The sequence below is a fragment of the Nanorana parkeri genome, unplaced genomic scaffold (genome assembly GCF_000935625.1).
Source record: "Nanorana parkeri isolate BGI_ZX_2015 unplaced genomic scaffold, ASM93562v1 scaffold584, whole genome shotgun sequence".
In the NCBI taxonomy this organism is placed as follows: Eukaryota; Metazoa; Chordata; class Amphibia; order Anura; family Dicroglossidae; genus Nanorana; species Nanorana parkeri.
In genome coordinates, this window is record NW_017306852.1 from 585,503 (window position 1) to 592,987 (window position 7,485).

The following is a 7,485-nucleotide window of genomic DNA, read 5'->3' on the forward strand; positions in this document are numbered from 1 at the left end:
GGGGGCGCCCGGTATTTTTGATAATAGCAGTCATCAGCGGCTTGTGAGCCGCTGATGACAGCTATTAATTTAAAGGGGACAGTCTGCTGAACAGTTATACTATAAGCTGATGGTCGCTAAAGCGACCATCAGCTTATAGTAGAGCTGTAAATGCCAGGTCCGTATGGCATACTGACCTGGCCAGCTGGAAGCACTTTTGTAGGTCCGTATGCCATACGTCCTTGGCAGCGAAAGGGTTAAATGTTACAGTGGACCTGAATGCTAATTTCACCTAAGCAGTACCCTGTAAAATATGTTTGTCCTGAATTCCTCCCAAAAACAGCAGTACACTTTCTGTGCTTTGGCACTACTGAAACTTCAGCCTCATAGACACCTGCAGTGTGAGATCATCTGAGGCAATGTGCCTCTGACTGCTGAACTCACAATATTCAGAGTGAGATTTAGTGATGTCACTACTGTGCTGATCACTGTTATCCTTGCAGGAAAGAAAGCAGCACCTGATGACCTACAATACAAAGAGCGTTCTGCTTCTGCCTTATCCATTTTTTGAAGCGATGCTTTCTGCACTTCTCCACTGCTTCTTGTATATTTCACCACCAGTTACCAGATCGCCAGTCATCAGGGTTGCAGATCTGACATGAAAAAGCCTGCCTTTATAAGGCTAGCCACCTCCATACAGAGAAACAGTGCAAAACAATGAATGGTCAGTCAGTAATGGGGAAAACATAATCTGCAACACTGCGTAGAAGTCATTTGCCCTCTGCTTTTTGGGGGCCTATTTTGCACAATCCAGGTCCTCATTAATCTCTGCTCCTGTGTGCTCCATTCTCTCGCCCTTAGCTGTCCCATCTTTGACTCCCATCCCCGCTTCAGCATCATCTATCACCTACATCCTTCCTAAATAATCATCTGTCCCCCCAAAAACTCAAAAATTCCCTTCCTTAACCATCAACTCCAATCCCTTTCCAACGTGACCATACATAGAGTATAAGAAAAAATTAAAAACAATTATCTGAGAAACAATGCAGCAATATAGGTATCCATGAACACTGCAGTTCAATTGTATCATGTGAAAAAAAAGGAACCGTGCATAGGCATGATTCAGTCAATGATTGTCTTGATGTAAATTAACAAGCTAATGAACAGACAAGTTTTTTTGCTTGTGTGATACATCATGAAATGGAAACTGTCTATAATCCCATTTGCATTTTAAATGAAATTATAACACATGAGCCAACAGGTACTGTAAAATACGTACAAATGTAAAAAAATGTAGCATGTAAAAAAGCTACAAGATAAAAAAGCAATGCAAAATTAATGATTATGTGCAAAGCTTAAGTAAATTTTTGTTACAGGAGGAAGAGGATCTAAAGCTGCCCTAGAGTTATAACTGGATTATAGAGAAACTGGGCCTACTCCCAAAATGACTCCATTATGTGTGTGTGTGTGTGTGTGTATATATATATAGATATATATATATATACTGTATATATATATATCTATATATATATACTTGCTTTCTTTTTGAATTATAGTATTACAGTATGCTAAAAAGAAAAGTTTGTTTCTGTTAGAAAAAAAGTTAATTCTTATCTGTAAACTATTGCTGACAAACCTGCAAGAATGTGCTCTGTACATGCAGAAAGTAATCCCTGCCCTCTTCAAGCACATTCATGAAGTCGGCTTCTATTCTGAGCCATCTGCTTGGGTGGCATCTTGCCCGTTTCTCAGATGGTTACATTTTGCCTTGGGGTATAGGTGACAGTCAGTGATGGGGCTAAACAAGCAGTCGGGAAATCTCTGCACATGTTTCCGCCTCAACAGGAGGTCTACTTTTTGCCAGCTTTATAGCCTTGGCACATAAAACAGCAATCATAGAAAAATCTACTTGCCAACTGGATCAGTAATTACTATGAAAGACCAGTTTCATGAATCATATGAGTAAGTCCCAAATCCTGTTGAGTAATTGTAGTGCAGATTTAACAATTCAGAAAAAAAAAACAGTAATCTGAATTTTTTCAATGTTTGCAGTGTAAAATGAGAATGTTGCTGACAAATGTGCCCAGCGTGAATTATAATAGTGAGTTATAGTAAAACACAATGCATTTATTTCCTTAAGCACTGGCCTGAACTAACAAAAATGACTTGGACATATCAAAGAAGGCATCATATAGTGCAAGTCTTAGGCCAACCACATAACCTACGGAAAACCTATGGAGGCCCGATTATTTAAATCTATACTACAGACAGATATCAAAGTCACTAGAGATGCACCGATACAATTTGTTTTAAGACCAAATACAAGTACTTTCCCTCAGGTACTTGCCGATACCAATTACTGATACTTTTTCTTAAAGGGGCATGTGACATTTTTTCTAAAACAATACAGACTAATGATTTTAGGGCAGTTTCTTTACAAATATGAAGAACAGCAACTCAATCCATGATTATACTTGTCCTGATACAAAAAAATATTTTAACCAAAAACGTATTTAAGCGTGTCAAGAAGCGTTTCTCATTGGTCAGCTGAGTACACTGAGCAACGCATGCTCGCAATTTGCGACTGAAATTCAAAATCCAAAGCTCAGGGCTGTACTGGACAGCAGTATGGGGTACAGATAGAACATCAGTAGCGGTGGAGGGGAAGGACTATTTGCCAAAAGGTAAGTATTGCGGGGTGGGGGGGAGTTGGCCAGATTTAAATGGGTAATTCCGTTTTCCCAAATTACTTTTTTTTCTTTTTTATTTGAGTTTTTGTATTTTTTTAACCTTTTTATTACTTTAAAAAAATTCCTTTTGTATCACTTTTTTTTTCTTTTTTTATTATTATTTTGTATTTTTATTTGAATCTTTTTTACCTTTTTAAAAAAAAATTCTCTTAACTTTATTGATATCACACAGGGGTTAACAAGCCCCTATGTGATAACATTCGGAGGTGACAGGTTCTCTTTATGAGCCTGGCTGCCAGTACACAAAATCCAGCACAGCATTGTGCTCTATCTTCTGCACAGCTCAGGTTGTGACCGCTGACACAGGAAGCGCTGTTAATACAGCGCTCCTGTGTCACTAAACAAATAAACAAAAAAGATCTGCGCCAGTGATGATACAAAAACTGATTGGAGTTTTGCGTGGAATGTGTCAGATTTGGCTTTTTTTCCACTTTTTTGGATCACAGCGATACAAAGAAAAGAAATAAACATGAGAATGCCTAAACATTTGTAATTTGTAATCTGCACAAAGTGGTGAATTATCTGACAGAAATGCTGGGGGGGGGGCCAATATTTTTGGCCATGTATGTTTGTGTTTGTGTTTTAAAAAGCTTGGTTCTTATGTGTAGTTTGTAATTGTGTATGTGCATGCAGGCAGCCATTATATATGTGGGTTCTGCCACTACATAGTATAATTGGGGATAATCTTCAGGTTTGGGACAACCACGGGCTTGAGGCGAACCCAGCTTGTTCACAGTCCCGACAAACTAATTTTTGGAATTCAACTGCCCAAATTCTTTGTAAGAATATTGCACTGCAAAGGCCTTTGAACTTAGGTCAGCTGACTTAGAAGGACCAAGAAAAGGATAGGGAAAGCTGTCAAATTGCCTAGGGAGAGAAGGCGCTCCAGATACGCCATTTCCTCACTCAGGCGGTGGGACATCCACAGGCTATACCTCCCCTGACCCCCTTTGAAGAATGTTGTCTGATGGAGGGTCCTACCCGCCATGGCCTGCCGGTATCCTACTGTTTGCTATGCGACCCACCTGGCCTTTCACTGCCAGTATATATAGCTAAATGGGAGCGTGATCTAGGAACCACTTTCACCACACCTCAAGTTGATAGGGTCTTTCAGATGACACATAAAGCTTCATTCTCCAGCAAAAAAAATATCCAGGAAACAGGGTTTAAAACCCTATCCAGATGGTATTGAGTTCCAAAAACTCTGCATAAAATGTTTCCACAGTGCTCACCACTCTGTTGGCGTTGCCAGGAACAGGAGGGATCGCTGCTGAATGTATTCGGGTCCTGCTCAATGCTCAGTGACTTCTGGGATAAAGTGGCTGAGATATGCCACAAGTTGACTGGGGTTAGTATGGGGTCTGATCCGGCTGAATACCTGTTACACTTGGCTCCAATGCCTTTACGCCGATACAAGAGATCTCTCTTGGTGCACTTACTCAGTGCGGCGAAAGTGTGTATACCGTTTGAACTAGAAGTGCACGTCTGCACCACCGATCTCACTGTGGCTGACAAGTGTTGGAGAGACTTACAAGATGGAGGATCTCCTGGCTTCTGCTAACCACAGAGTTACACAGTTCAATCGCACCTGGTTCTACTGGACAGAATTTTTTGTGTCCCAAGAATATGCAGCCCTGCTAGGGGGGGTGTGATGATCGGACCATAGATGCCCCGGGGCGACCTTTGGCATGCCTGGGATGTAGATGCGGGACTGCCGCCATCTAGTATACTCCTATGGATAAGAGTTTAGCCAGGCCACTGGCCAGGCCGTGTAGAGATAAGAACAGGAACCTATGGAAAGTCGCTGAGAGATATCTGTACTTCTCCCTCCCTTACTGACATCTCATCTCTGCTACTTTCTTTTCTCCTTCATCCTTCTCTTCTCTTATCTGTTCATAAATAATTACGTGGTATAATGGAGCAGACTATACAAGTTTATCGTTGAGCTGACATGTGCTCGCTTTTACAAGGTGGTTATCACATGTTATCCTATTACTATTTTTTCCTTGACCTACCTTTTTCATTGACCTACCTTTTTCCTTGACCTACCTTTTGTACTATTTGTACGACTGTTATTTGTTTTACTTTTGTTTTTATACAATACTGATATACCTATAAATAAAGAATTTATTTTAAAAAATTGCATAGTGAGAGACTAAGGCCACTTAGGAAATTTTACTTTAATTCGGGGTGCTAACTCTTTGGCCAATAAATTCCTTTCTTGCCAAATGTCTTGTTTTCATTGGCAGCTAAAATTATAGAAGAAGGGGGGTACGGATAAGGTATACCATGTTAAAGACATGGTTTCTAAAGGCAGATGTTCCACCTCGTACAGTTAGCAATCATAATTGTGGGGACTTAAAAAATGTGGTCTCACACTTGCGGGTAAAAGTAGCCATAGAGTACTTGTCACGGATGAAGGGCAATCTACATGGAATTGTTTAAGTAGCAATGTAAATAGTAAATACAATGTATGTTTTACTAGTGAGAAGCAGCCATTATTATTTTCAAGAGACTATTTTCTTATCTTTACTTGGCTGACGTTTATTAGCCTTCCTTTGATCAAAACTAAGATGCATGGCATGTAAATACTGAAATTTGCTTTGAGTTTTCAGACTACAGTATTCAGTAATTATTAAAATGTTCAAAAAACAGTTTGTTATATATATCACACCACCCTGAGCGTTTATTGCATAAATAAATGGTATAATACCACCCTATGGTACCTTAATGTTTGAAAACAGCATTCTAGTTTATACAGTTTATGCCATATTGCTTTCAAACAATACTTACATTATTACAACTCCAAATGTATAACATATTCCTTCGAAACTAAATGTAGCTCTATAGAATACAAAATAAATACAAAATAGTACAACACTTCGATCCATCCCTGTCTTACAGCATAGATAGTCTTGGATAGATCAAGGGAGGGTTATTAACCTTGCCAGATTTTTTTTTTTTGCCCTCTGTATCTCATTAGGGAGATTTCCCTTTATTTCCTGTCCAATAGCCACAACAGGAAGTTAGCAGAAATCCCTCCAAAATGAAGGGAAATCTCTGGTAGTCAGCAGGGTCACCAGAACTAGTGTCCCCATTGGAAGATTGCCCATTCTGGTAATTACCCAAATTTTTAGTTTTCTTTTACTTTCCCTTTCTGTGATAAAGGTCACTAGCACAAAGAGGGAGGGTGAACAGAGGCACAAAATGCAATAAAAAATCTGACGTGTTCTAATCACTCTCCACTCTATCCAAAACTAAAAATTATTGTGGCTTCAGTTGCCCTTTAACTATTCGCATCTGCCCCAGATCCTCTTGTGTCTAGTAGCCTCATATGCTATAATGATTAATTTCCAGTCTCTTCCTCTTAACTAAGTATAAGATATATATTCAGCAGGGCAATGAAGGTCTCTGCATGGTCATGATATTGGATGGGAATATTTTGTATAAATTATATACAGAAACAATTCTTTAGAATGTTTTTCATTGTGTATATATATTTCTTTTCCTACACAGTTACCAGATAATTGTATACATTTGTGTCAACACTAAACAAGATAAATGAAGCAGTCACAGTAAAAGTCCAAAAGGATGCCAAATCTGGACTTTATGGTGCTTGTGATAGAGTGGTTAGATTCAGCCTCCCAATTGCTTCTGGCATACAAAGTGTGTCACCTACTGTTGTGTTACAGGATAACATTTCTTTGTCTACTCAAATCCTCCTTAATCGTAGCTTCAAAATGTTGAAACTAATCATGCACAAACTTTCTGGTATCCAAGAATAGCAGTAATGTGACCCATGCACTCTTGCAACTCTTGCGTATTCTGAAATCTGTTACTGTGTGATTTATAAACTAATCAGTTGATTAGCATGTTCCTTGTGACGCTCATCAGATGCTGTCACCGGTTATACACACCTTTGTTTGTCACACAACTCAGATTTTCCCTCCTTGTCATCTATGCATATTTTAGCCCAGTGATGCACAGTCATCACACCAATACAGTTCACACACTTTAGTGACTTTCAGATGGGGCAACACCTTTTCGTTGTCAGGAACCCAATCACAGCACATGTATTCATAACTTTTAATAGTAGCACAAAAAAAACATTTACTATAATGGCTCAATGCCAATTGAGGTATTAAAGGAGAACTTACACAACATGCCAGCAGTTGTTGCATATCAGTGCTCCCATCTGTTGATAAGATGTGAAAGTGAAGACATTACTTTTGATTCAACCCTTGTAACAGTTAAGACGTTAAAGGAACAATTCGCCAAGTCTGTAAGTAGATACACAACAAAGCTCCCTTACACACCGGAAATCGAATAAGAATTTTGTTCCAGGCAACACAAGCAAATTCTCTAGAAACTGGAATGATAACTGCCAACTTACCGCTAGCAGTTTCTTTGAAAAAGGCAACATTCTACCCGGGCAACTCTCGGGGAATTGACAATAAAGGGCCAGCTATCTTGGAGGACCTATTTCCAGACCAAACCTTTTCTAACATATCCCCCCTCCATACTACTTCAGGAGTCCCCTCATGGTTATTTGAACAAATTTGCATTCCCCATTAAAAAACAAATTCCCATTTAAGGGATCTGGATCATGATCTGGTACAGACCTTTAAATGCAGATGTGAAAAGGAACTTCAAACTTATTTAAGGAGGACTAGTGGTGAGATATTTGTGCTCATACAGTGCTAAGGCTCTGGAAACACACTACAGAATTGTCCTTTTGGTACAGAAACCCAGTAGC